This window comes from Sus scrofa, chromosome 14, assembly GCF_054392235.1.
Source record: "Sus scrofa isolate SSC_HxYL_T2T_F1_AM1 chromosome 14, Sscrofa_HxYL_maternal_Yorkshire_Landrace_v2.0, whole genome shotgun sequence".
In the NCBI taxonomy this organism is placed as follows: domain Eukaryota; kingdom Metazoa; phylum Chordata; class Mammalia; order Artiodactyla; family Suidae; genus Sus; species Sus scrofa.
The window spans coordinates 92,497,094-92,509,782 of NC_139396.1; the positions used below are offsets into that span (position 1 = coordinate 92,497,094).

At 35.7% G+C, this 12,689-nt stretch overlaps 2 protein-coding genes and 1 long non-coding RNA gene across 10 annotated transcripts in view; 1 reads left to right on the top strand and 2 right to left on the bottom strand.

The window, feature by feature from the left end:
* The window catches only part of CTNNA3 (catenin alpha 3), a 1,780,789-nt gene that overhangs the window by 1,111,727 nt on the left and 656,373 nt on the right, over positions 1–12,689 (bottom strand). The gene's annotated exons all lie outside the window — the stretch shown is intronic.
* Positions 1–12,689, top strand: part of LRRTM3 (leucine rich repeat transmembrane neuronal 3) — a 175,315-nt gene that overhangs the window by 132,759 nt on the left and 29,867 nt on the right. The window lies entirely within an intron of this gene.
* LOC146396852 (uncharacterized) lies at positions 1,166–6,551 on the bottom strand. Its single transcript, XR_014827999.1, has 2 exons — positions 3,177–6,551; positions 1,166–2,039 (listed from the first exon to the last, which is right to left on the bottom strand). It is a non-coding gene; the product is annotated as an uncharacterized LOC146396852 (long non-coding RNA).

A 12,689-nucleotide genomic window follows, 5' to 3' on the forward strand; every position in this document is an offset into this window, starting at 1 on the left:
ACCCAACTAATGTTCTACTTCCTTTTTCCTAAGAGTTGTCTGTTGTGTATCTGAAGAATCATGATAGAGAGGAAATGTTTAACTCATAGAGTGTCTAGGAACCAGAAAACTCTAATAATTCTCAGACACATGATCAGTTTCTATGTCTGCGAAGTGAAGATAATACTACCAGGACTTCTCATCTCCTAGGGCTGTGTCAAAGACTTTGTAAACCATAAATCATTACACAAAATCAAGGAATTACTTTTATTGTGATTAAAATGTTTGTTCATCTTCCTTCAGTCTTTAAGTTGTGCTAATGCTGCTAGCTGAGAGGACGACATTTCTCATGAAAGATGGATAAATATCAGCATACACAAATGAGTCTGCTTAGTTTTGAGAATCTAATCATTTACTTATAATTATCTTGGTCTCCATTCAATCTAATTTAAGAAATTCTAGTGCCAAGGCAATATAACATAAACTTTTCAAAATGCTGGAGAAAAATGCAATTTTGCCCTCAAGTTGCTTACATTGTAGTTGTTATAAGATAAATGAACCGGATCACCATTTTATAAGAAGTATACAGAATTTTGATTATGAATGACCTAAATGAGATGACATGATGTTAAATAGTGAAAAGAGCTTTTAAAATGGTAGCAACTGCTACTTCAGCAGAGCAAGAGCAAAATAACTTTAAGATCAATAAGGTTTAAGAAAATGGGGATTAAATAATAGATTGAAAGGTATTAAATATAAAAAATAGAAGGAATATTAGAGTTTAAGAATAGCATGAATTTAAGCATAAGGTTACATGAAATTGGGTCATGGAAAGGCTTTAATAAAAATGATATATGATCAAAGAAACATTATACTTGGTGCCATTTGAAGAATGTCTTAAAGGATATTTAAATTATTTCCTTTTTTTTTTTTTTTTAAAGCTGAGATAGTCATACTATTCTGTCCTGGAGAAAGTAAATCTATATTCTGATGGTCAAGAAATGGTTTCTTTGAATCTCCACACTCACCTTCAAGGCTAAGGAATAAAAATGGAGAAAATCTGAGAACACACCAGGAAGTTTTCAGTCTACCTGTATAAATCTGTCTCAAAACTAAAGGGCCAGGACCTTATTTTTATACTAATATATAACTGCATACACAATAGCATGAACGTATTTATCAGTCATTTTGAAATTAAGACATAAAAATATTTTAGGTACTATAATGGGATATTCAAAAATAGAAGATGCTGTTTCTGTTCCCTAAGATTTTACAATGTTCTTGGGAGAAAAAAATTAACATTAATAAAAAAATTTTTAAAGGTTCTGTAATTGTACAAAATCAATTGCCAAGTGACTAAAAAGGAAAACAATGTGCTATGGTATAAGCAAACGTTTTCTAGAAGCACTTGCACATCATTTTATGTTGAAGAACATGAAAAGAAAAGTTTACAAATGGGGCATAAATGGCTATGCTAACCAAATATTACATTTGGTCTTCTGCATTTCCCAGTGCCCTTGAAGGTGACAAGTTCTAGCCGATGGCTGTCTGTAGAAGGAAATTGTGTCACTTAAAGGTTAAGGCAGCAAAAAGCCCATATACACTTGGTAAGCTTCTCTTCCCCTGCCATGGCCAGCAGTCTTTCTCTTCTGCTGCCATGACCAATTGGGAATCTAACAATCACTCAAGATGAAGCAAATAGAAAATTAGAGTCTCTCTACTGGCCTGCATTCCTGAGTGACGGTGGACTAGAGTTAACCTCTTCGCAACTAGGTTTCACAGCCCAAGTATATATATCCATGTATATGTGTATATATCTATATATATGTATCTATATATGTGTATATGTGTATGTGTATCTACATATATTTCACATACATAACATGAATAAGAAATAAACTTTTATTGAATTAAGCCATTGAACCTAAGTTTTTCTTTTTATTTCTTGGCAGTGTAGAATAGCAAAACCTATCTTGACTAGTACAAAAAACTAAAGCCATGTAAATGAAGAAAAAGATATTCTTTTTTTTTTTTTTTTTTTTTTGCCATTTCTTGGGCCGCTCCCACATGGCATATGGAGGTTCCCAGGCTAGGGGTCGAATCAGAGCTGTAGCTGCCAGCCTAGGCTAGAGCCACAGCAACGCAGGATCCGAGCTGCATCTGTGACCTACACCACAGCTCAGACGGCAACGCTGGATCTTTAACCCACTGAGCAAGGGCAGGGATCGAGCCCGCAACCTAATGGTTCCTAGTCGGATTCGTTAACCACTGCGCCACGACGGGAACTCCCAGAAAAAGACATTCTAAAGTGAACTGTTAAAACCCTCGAAGACTCATCTGAACCTTACTTGATGAATCAATAAACTTTTATCTGAACCTACCTGACGCAAAAACACATATGTTTATTAAATCAGTAAAAAACTAAGATGAACAGGAAATGATTTGGGGAGATGCTGTAGGATGAACAATAAGAGAAAGGATTGAGAGAGTCATCTTCTTGTTTTCTCTATGGTATGTGGCACATTAATTTCTACTGAGACACAGAGAAGCTGAGCCAGAACAGAAGCATTTACTTTTAGCCTTTCCAAGCACTAATCATCCTTCTTTGCCTCCCTGAGAAGAGCAACCACGTCAACTACATACTACTATGTGGATATTGCATCCAAATGATGACACTCCTAGTTAAAAAACAGTAATTTTGATTCATCAGCAAGTTAATTTTTGTATGTTATCAGCATTCCCGTACTGTTGATTCCCTTTCTCCTGGGTTTTTATTTTTCCTTTCTCCTGTTTCTACCCAAACAATTCAGCTCTTGGTACTCTTTTCTGCTCTGCCCTACAAAGAAAGCCTGCATTACTTTAGCCTCTTAATTTGCATATCAAAATGATAAATAAATGATCTGATACCAAGAAAGCAAACCCTGTTTAAGTCATAGTAATGTTTCAGCAGGAGAGACAAGAAAGTTTTAATAGAAGAAGTTCCTTTTAGGGGAGTTCCCATTGTGGCTCAGTGGTTAACAGATCCAACTAGGAACCATGAGGTTGCAGGTTCAATCCCCGGCCTCACTCAGTTGGTTAAGGATCTGGCTTTGCCGTGACCTGTGGTGTAGGTCACAGACATGGCTCAGATTCCGTATTGCTGTAGCTATGGCGTAAGCCAGTGGCCACATTTCCAATTAGACCCCTAGCCTGGGAACCTCCATATGCCACAGGTGCGACCCTAGAAAAGACAAAAAAAGAGAAAAAAGAAAAAAGAACACGTTCCTTTTATTTGCCTTCATATCTGGTCAACACAATAGAGCTGATGCAGGAGAAATATCTAAGTAGTTGTGTGCCTATTCCAACATGCATCTTTATCTCTAAGACTTTTGATAAATTCCTGCTTAAATCTCAATTGGAAATGACAACCTCATTACAAACAGATTCCTCTTTAGCAGATAAGCAGGTGTAAGAGAGAGTATTTAAGATTACTGATAAAGATCATTCACTGGGCAATGATATTGCAGATTCACATAGATTTTAAAGAATTGGTACAGTCTTAGAAAAAAATATAGGAAAGCTTATTTACTGTACAAAAAAATCTCCTAGGAAATATCAACCCACATATTTTTCTACCTACTTTTCCAAAACCATAGTTCAGTCCTTAGAAAGAATATTGGAGAAATGAGGAAAGGGAAAGGAATAATTTTTTGAGAACCCACCAATGACAATCATTTTCATACATATTATCTCATTCAACCACATAAAAATGTTTGAGATAGGTGAATATTACTGTTATCCAAACATTACAGATAAGGAAGTTAAAGCCCACAGAGGGCAACTCGATTAAAATTGGATAAGTAGTAAACCTCATTCAGTCTGATCCAAAGCCCATGTTTTTTGCTGTAACTTATTGTATTTTAGCACATCAGTTTCCGTAAGAAAAGAAACTTACTGAAAATTGCTTGCCAGCTACACACACTAGCAGTGCTGTTCCTCAAAGGAATAATCTGTATAGGTTTCAAAGTAGTGATGCTAAATATCAGTGAGTCATGTTTTAGCATTATCTCATAAATATACAGATGATTAAAAAATAAATACATCTTTTTGCCTTGGTACTTTTCTAGCCATCATTTCTGTTTGCAAACTGTGTGTGTGTGTGTGTGTGTGTGTGTGTGTGTGTGTGTGTGTGTGTGTGTGTGTGTAGATATGGAATATTAAGGCAGGCAAACTGCAAATACCAAATATAAAAGGCAAATGGGGGGTGGTTCACTTAAATGAATTAAATACAATACCAACATTTTGAACTGACTCATCAATTTGGGATCACCTCTGCCCCTTCCTATACTTTTCCTGCATTGCCTGGAAGGTACACTTCCAGAATTCCTTGCCAGGGGGCTTCCAGATTAAATTTTGCTAATGAGATACATTTGTAAGAGATGTAGAAAGCAGAGAAGAAAAAAATTGTCATTCTCCAACAACAGGCAGGCAGGTGTCAGACATGAAGTTTGTGTAGGCTTCAGGTTTTGTGAAGGTCTGTAGCTTCAGTGCCTAGCTAGATAGCTAAATTCAGCACCAATTTCCCACATTTTTCCAACTTTTTCATCCGCTTAGAGCTAATGGGGATGTTTCTTTGATTGTTGTCTCCTTGGCTTTCTAATGGTATGTAAGAACCTAGTTTTCTGAAGTTAATTACTTCCAACTTGGACAATCAAGAGTGGTTCCTTTGTTTCTAGCCAAACCCTGACCAAAGTGATATGTCCAATGAGAATCCATTATCAGACTCTCAAGACTATTTTAACAATGGTTAATGGAAGGCAAAATTGGATGTGTGAGAGGGCATACAGCAGTGCATAGTAAAAAAGTGTTTCATAATAATTCTGATGCGAATTACATACCCCAACTTTTTTTGGCTTTTGTTTTTTTAGGGCCAAACCTGTGGCATATGGAGGTTCCCAGGCTAGGTGTCTAATCAGAGATGTATCTGCCAGCCTATACCACAGCAATGCAGGATCCAAACTGCATCCGCAACCTACACCATAGCTCATGACAATGCCAGATCCTTAACCCACTGAGCAAGGCCAAGGATCAAACCCGCATCACCTTACTAGTCAGGTTCATTAACCACTGGACCACAACTGGAACTCCTGCCCCAATTCTTTAAGACATATTAAAGAATTGTTTGATACATTCAATGACTTGGGGCAATAACAATAATCTGAGACAGGAAAAAACTGACAGTCTACCTAAATAAAGAAGTATATGTTAAATATTTATGATTTGGAAAGTCAAGGAGTTCAATCAAGGACTTAGATTTGTTAAAGAAGAGAGTATATGAGTACCCTAAGTTCCAGCAGAGGGGCAGTGTCAAGAGATCACACTGGCAGGCAGAAACAGGCGAGTAATAAGGAACCTACCAGGTTTAGATGTAAGGGAACCTATCACTGCCAGGGAGCCATAAAGCGGCATCAGTGAAAGAACTGGACTAAGGCACATCAGCCTTAGTTTGAAATAATGCACATTACATGGCTTCACCCACTGACTAGGACTCTTTCAAGAATAATTCAAGCTTCTGGTATATAAAAATTCACATATACAACTGGCATGAGCCAAGTGAGGTTGACTGTACTGTATATAAAATCCTATATATCCTGTGTCACTAGACATTTTTACTGGGGGGATCCTTAGGCTAGATCTCTAAGGTGTTGAATTCTACAAAGTCTTAAAAAAAAAGTTCTAAGAGGTTCAGGCTAGAAATCAATGTAATACCCCGCGGTCCTCTAGAAGGGATCTGATCTGATGATATTTTTTTGTGTCTCTTTATACCCTGTATCTGCATGTGCACACACACGCACGCACACACACATTACACCAACATACCAAAAAGAACATATCTATTGGGATGGAACTTTAGAGTAACATGGCACTATGCATGCATTTATTAGCAAAATCAGATTTCTAAGTCAGGTGATATTTTAACCTCTCATTTAATTGTTTATTTCTTTTTAGCCTTTGAGTCATCTTCCCAAACCTGTTAATCCATCAACTTTTTTGAGGATGGATAACTACTTTTTCTTTATATCATTCTGACATCTAAACTATTAAAATTCCACACATTCCATCATTATTGTGTCCTGTAATCTTTGAAATCTTGGGTTGATGGATCTGCCTTCTGTCCAAAGCTATACTCTATATTAGCATTCCAGTTAGGTTTAATTTCATTTTCTAAAATGATCGTTTCTTTAAACTCCATAAATAAATATGCAGAGCATATTTATTGCTAGCATTAGTATAAATGAAATTACCAAACTCTAGGGAATTTTTATGAACTTATGAGATTCAGAATAAATTATTTTTAAGAGAACTGAAGAATGTTTAAGTTCACATTTAATTTTTTATCATTTATAGTCCCCTCAATTATTACTCAGCATTTTTGCATGCAATTAAATGTGCAAGCTTTATTGAAAGTAATTCTCTATAACATCCCTAATTAGAACAAACTAATTTTGACTTGTTCTCCTTACTCAACAGTTTGTGTTTTAATTTCTGTCCATGTCAGTAAGGTTATTCACAGAAGCCAAAAAAAAAAAAAATGTATTTCTTTTCTGTCTTTCTTTTCTTTTCTTTTTTTTTTTTTTAGTTTTTTAGGGCTGCACCCACACCATATGGAAATTCTGAGGCCAGGGACCGAATCTAAGCCATAGCTGTGAATTATGCTGCAGCAGCAGCACTGCTGGAACCTTTAACCCACTGTGCTGGTCTGGGGATTGAACCCATGGCTCCGCAGCAACCTGAGTCCCTGTACTTGGATTCTTAACCCACTGAGCTATAGTAGTAATTCCAAGAAAATGTATTTCTTAAAGGTTTTTTTGTTTGTTTGTTTGTTTGTTTTTTGTGCTAAATCACATGGGGAAATCAGGAATTCAGTTAGAATGAGCTGTGTTTGAGATGCTTATTAGAATATGAGTGTATGATATTCCTGAGTTAGGTATGGAAGATGATAGTTATTCCAATATCCCTTTTACCTCATAAACATAAGATCAGGTGATTTCTAAATAAGAGGATAGGATAAATCCTCAGGGAAATTCATACCTACATATTCACAGGTAATTTTCAGCTAGATCTGAAAACTATGTGAGATAGGAAAGATTTTCAATATAGAAAAGGATTGTAACGACACAGACCCTCCTTGAAGTTACAGAAGAGCTATGTAATTTTCTCAGTCTCCTAGGCCATCAGCACCTATGGCCCTACATTGCAAGTCTCAGAAAGCACAAGTGAACATGTGACATCCACACGGCAGAGCAATGCCCACAACCCCATGACACAAGACATAAGGAATAGTATCACTGTTTTTTTTTCCCTAAAAGGAAAAAGTAGCAGAGGTAATCAGGAGACACAGTTTTCACTCCTAGGTTGACCATATACCCACTCTATGGCCTTGGGCAACTCATTTGACTTCTATGAATCTCTGTTTCAAAATCAAGGCTAATAATTCCTATCTTCTTAGAGTTGTGATAAGAATAAGAAGATATCATGAAGATGAGGGGGCTCTTGTAATCAATACAGCTATATGTAAAGGCAATGACTACCTTCTCAACATGTTATAGGTTATTTCAATCCTGTGGCAGAAAAAATAAAATATTGAAAGACATTATGGCAGAAACTAGCTAGCTCCTTACCAAATCTATTTCATCTTCTCCCCACACTCATAGAAAGTCTACATTTTTCTGTTCCTTTCCATTCATAAATGCCCATATGATGGCTTTCTAGCCAATGGCACATGAAGGAAGTGGTGTAGGATATTTCCAGTCTTGGTCCATAATATTTCCCATTCTGGGTCTTCCACGCACATTCCCAATCCAAAGGATAAATTCAGAGGATTCCAAGGTCCTTGAAAAAGGCTGGGCCATCAGGGAAAGTACAAGTGGCTTGTACTCTGAATGCACAAGTGGTTCTTACCAGCTAGGGACAGTAGTTTTGGATTACACATGTAAAACTTATATCATTTACTGGTACCTTAAGTAAAGCAGGGAATAGGAAACTTAAGTATCAAAAGAAATAATTTCTAGAGATCTAGTGGACAGCATGGTGATTATAGTTAATAATACTATAGAGTATACATGAAACTTGCTAAGAGAGTAGAGTATTAATTGTTCTCACCACAAAAAAAAGGATAAATATGTGAGGTGATGGATGTATTAACTAACTTGACTATGATAAGCATTCCTCAATGTATATGTATATTAAATCACTACATTATACACCTTTTAAAAATGACATTATACAATATAGAACATACACAATTTTTATTTGTCATTCATACCTCATAAAATGTGGGGAGGAAAGCCTACTGCCCTGGAGCAGGATTCCATTAAAAAAAATTCCATCGAGAATATAGATGTCAACTCTTTCTGCCATATTTTCACAAAAAACTATTAGTAATAATAATTCCTTGTTTTGGAGAACTAATGGTTTATGAACATCTTCAGGATTAGTAGAACCACTTTCAGTTCTCTCAACCATGAAGGTTCTGAAGTAAGATCTAACTTTCTCAACACCATATCCTTTTCCATAGTCACTGCTGATCTTGGTGAAACCACATGTTCTCTAAAGTGCAGTTAGCCAGGCACATTTCTTGACCAAAACGAAAACAACTTAACAAAAATAAAACCATAAAATATCAAGCCTAGGCTTAAAACTTCTGCAGTTACCCTGAAATCTCAAATCACTAAATAATAAAAACCATGAATGTAGATTTTCTCATCTTGATTATTTATTAAGCCAATATCATCATTTTTGCCTTTCTGTCTTCTACCCTTTTTTTTTCTCATTTTGGAAAGCTTTGTAAGTGAATTATAATATTATATGCCATAGGTAGCACTTAGATCAATACCCTCTAGCTTAGAAAGATATGTAAATAAACAACAATATTTTAATACAGAAAAAATCTGCTTTTCCTTTAATTTTAAAATGAAAGGTAATGGTAGAGTAATATGGCTGTTTGGTCATGGGCAAAAATTCTTTGGACAGGGAAGATAAAAGAGAGGATAAGCTTTATTAATGTAACACTGGAGCCTAAGCTAAGGTTTAGACAAGTGAAGAATGGCATCAGACAGAAGGTGTTATATTTTAGGAACCAAGAACTTCATAACCAAAAGCTTGTAGGCTGGACAAGAGCTCAACAGGAAGCTCAGCTTAGTTAGCATGCATGGCACAAATGGTGACTCTAACGCAACACAAAAGATCTCTATCATATAGGTAAAGGTATGCCTCTGTGTTTGTTATTGCACTGTGGAATACCTTTATGGAAAAAAAAATAATTCAGTCTACTGGGAGTTTTCCATGTAAATCTGAGTTCATATTGTCATAAGTTTTAAGATTTCCACTCATCTGTTGTATAATGTGAATAACTCACATTATATAACAAACCAGTTCTTCACCCATAAAATTGGAATTTTAAAGAATTATCCAAACAAGAATGCCATAAGCAATAAGTGACAACACTGCATAATCAAAGCTCTGCCTAAAGGCAAAATAATATTAGAAAAAATTAATGTCACTAAGCCAGTGACAAGAACCAGGGAGGATAGATACCAGGAGACCAGGCTTTTGGTTGGTTTACCAACAACATCATAAGAATACAAAGCAGGAGGAGAAAACAATATAATTTGTGGTATTCTAATTATATAATTTAACATCACATATTTGGATCTAAAGAACAAGGATTATTTTCCTAAATATTGTAATAGAATGCATGGGAGATTTTTTGACTCAGAGGTCCTCTGATTTATCCTACTAAACTCAGATGGATCTGTATTCAAATATTTCAAAAGTATGTATAAAATACATATTTTTAAAATGCTATGTGAACACTCTCTAAAACATATACCAAGAACCACAATAGCATTTCCCATCCTTACCTATTAAGAAATACTTCTTACCATGAAAACTGAATCTCTCTTACTTTAAATATGGATTTTTCCTCCCATGTTATGCATAAACCCTCAGGTTTGAAGGGATTGTTTGAAGCAGTGCCACAGCTTTCTCTTCCCTGGGCTAAAAAAAAAACCTCTCTTTAAAATGAATTCTGTCCCCTAATTTACCAGGGTGAAAATTTTGTTTATAAAGGTGATTAGGTGCCCTTGAATGGCAACCACTTCTGAATGAAGATGCTTTGAGTATATCTGTGTGATCTGAGTGCTTATTTTTCTCAGAACATCATTATCATTCATGAACTGTGAATAAAAAACAATTTAGGACATGGGCATGACAATCAGTTTTCACAAGCTATATTAAGTATTCCACTCTTTCACAGAAGAAAATGTAGATACATGTATATTTAGATATTTGTGTGTATTGTATTAGAACTATTATATAACAAGTGAAATCAATAAATCATTTTGATTTAATATTGCCCATTTAATATTCATTGAGCAACAGACTATACACTAAAAACTTAATAACCTCCCAAATCATTTGCTCATATTCATTCTATTTCTTATCTAATACTTCAAAGATAATTGTTGTTCCCTATAATAATATTTCCATAATTCATTTCAGCACCAGAGATTGGTCAACAAATTTTGACAGATTTCAGGTAAATGTCAACTCTGGCTTCATAGAGAAAATAGCTTTTGAGCCAAATCTCAAATGAATAAGTGTTTGCAAAGTCAAGACCTAAGAAAGAACATTCTAGTAAGAGAAATCAATGCCGGCATCATTGTGCAGAATAAATTGGCTGAGTATGAAATTAGAAAATATCTTTTTTGGAGGCCATTTGGAGAAAGAATGAGGGCCAAACAAAATTAAGCTGAAGCAGTGAGAAATGGTTAGAGAAGACTAAAAGAATATGCAAAATTAAAAAGGAAGGACTGGGGGAAGGGAAACGGAGAGTTGCTATTCAATGGGCATTGTTTCAGTTATGCAAGATGATTAAATTCTACAGATCTGGTGCTGTACAGCATTGTTCTTATGGTTAACAATGTTGTATTATGCACTTAAAATTTGTTTAGGAGAGTAGATTTGTTAAGTGTTTTTTATTTTTTTTTTTAAAGGAACCATTGGATCTGGTAACTGATTAGACACAAGATAAGAGAAGAGAGGAAATAGAATCCACAATTTTGCTATATGTGCATAAAACAGAGATGGTGATACTCTCTCCTGGTTAACGGAATAATGAAAGAGGACCAACTCTGGGGAAGAGATAGGAATTCGGTCTTGTACATGCAAAGCTGAAGACATACAGGTGGATCTATTAAGCAGCTGAATAGATCTGGAACCTTGCAGCAAGAACTGAATTTAGACATATGGATGGAAGGCTAGTAACAGGTGAATAGTGAGTGAGGTCTTAGGAGTGACTGAAATCATATAGAATTTTATTGCCCGTGGAGTAGATTAAGAATAGAACTTTGGAGTGTCCTAATATTTTAAAAATGAGCAGCGAAAAAGAGAGAGAGAGAGGGTGACAGTAGGAGAATGAGAAAATAGTGATGTCAGGAGAGCTAAGGGGAGAGAATTTTAAGTAAATGAAGTCTCACCAGAAAATGACCCCAATATGTCAGAAAAAGAAGAAAATAAGCCATTAGATTTGGCCATGGAGAGGTCAGTGATTGAGAAATGGTGTGAGTAGGAAGTAAACTGGGAACAACGAAAGTAAGCAATGATCTTAAACAATTTGTGAAGAAAGAAGAAAAATGTAGATGGCTGTGAAAATATACTGTCTTTAAGGAATCAGAGAATCTCAGAATTTAAAAGATCATGGGAAAGTATCTGCTGCCTATCCTTTTACTCTGATGCAGAAATCCCTTCCAAAGCTTTGCTTACAGGTAGGTAATTGTCCAATCTCTCTTCTTGAATATTTTCAGGAATAGGAAGCTGATTAACTCAAAAGATAGTTCATTATACGTCTTTTTGAAATGTAAGATATGTAGAAAATACACATGAGGCAAAGGTGAATAGCCATAAGTTGAATACGCCATGTAAGAAAATCTAAACAAAGAAGTAAACGTTACAAGCAGTACAGAATTCCACAGAACCCCACAAGAGTAATAAGTATCTTGATTTTAAAATAGTCTTTCTCTTTCTGACTTACTTCATTCAGTATGAGAGTCTCTAGTTCCATCCACATTGCTGCAAATGGCATTCTTTTGTTATTTTTTATGGCTGAGTAGTATTCCATTGTGTATATATACCACGTCTTCCTAATGCAATCATCTGTGATGGACATTTGGGTTGTTTCCATGTCTTAGCTATTGTGAATAGTACTGCAGTGAACACACGGGTGCATGTGTCTTTGCTAAGGAAAGTTTTGTCCAGATATATGCCCAAGAGTGGAATTGTTGAGTCATATGGTAGTTCTACGCATAGTTTTCTAAGGTACCTCCATACTATTATCCATGGTGGTTGTACAAGCTTATATTCTCACCAACAGTACAGGAGGGTTCCCTTTTCTCCATGGCCTCTCCAACATTTGTTATTTGTGGACTTATTAATGATGGCCATTCTGACTGGTGTGAGGTGGTATCTCGTGGTAGTTTTGGTTTGCATTTCTCTAATAATCAGTGATATTGAGCATTTTTGATTAGCAATGATATCCTGCTGTGTAGCACTGGGAACTATGTCTAGTCACTGATGATGGAGCATGACAATGTGAGAAAAAAGAATGTATACATGTATGTATAACTGGGTCACCATGCTGTACAGTAGAAAACTGACAGAACACTGTAAAA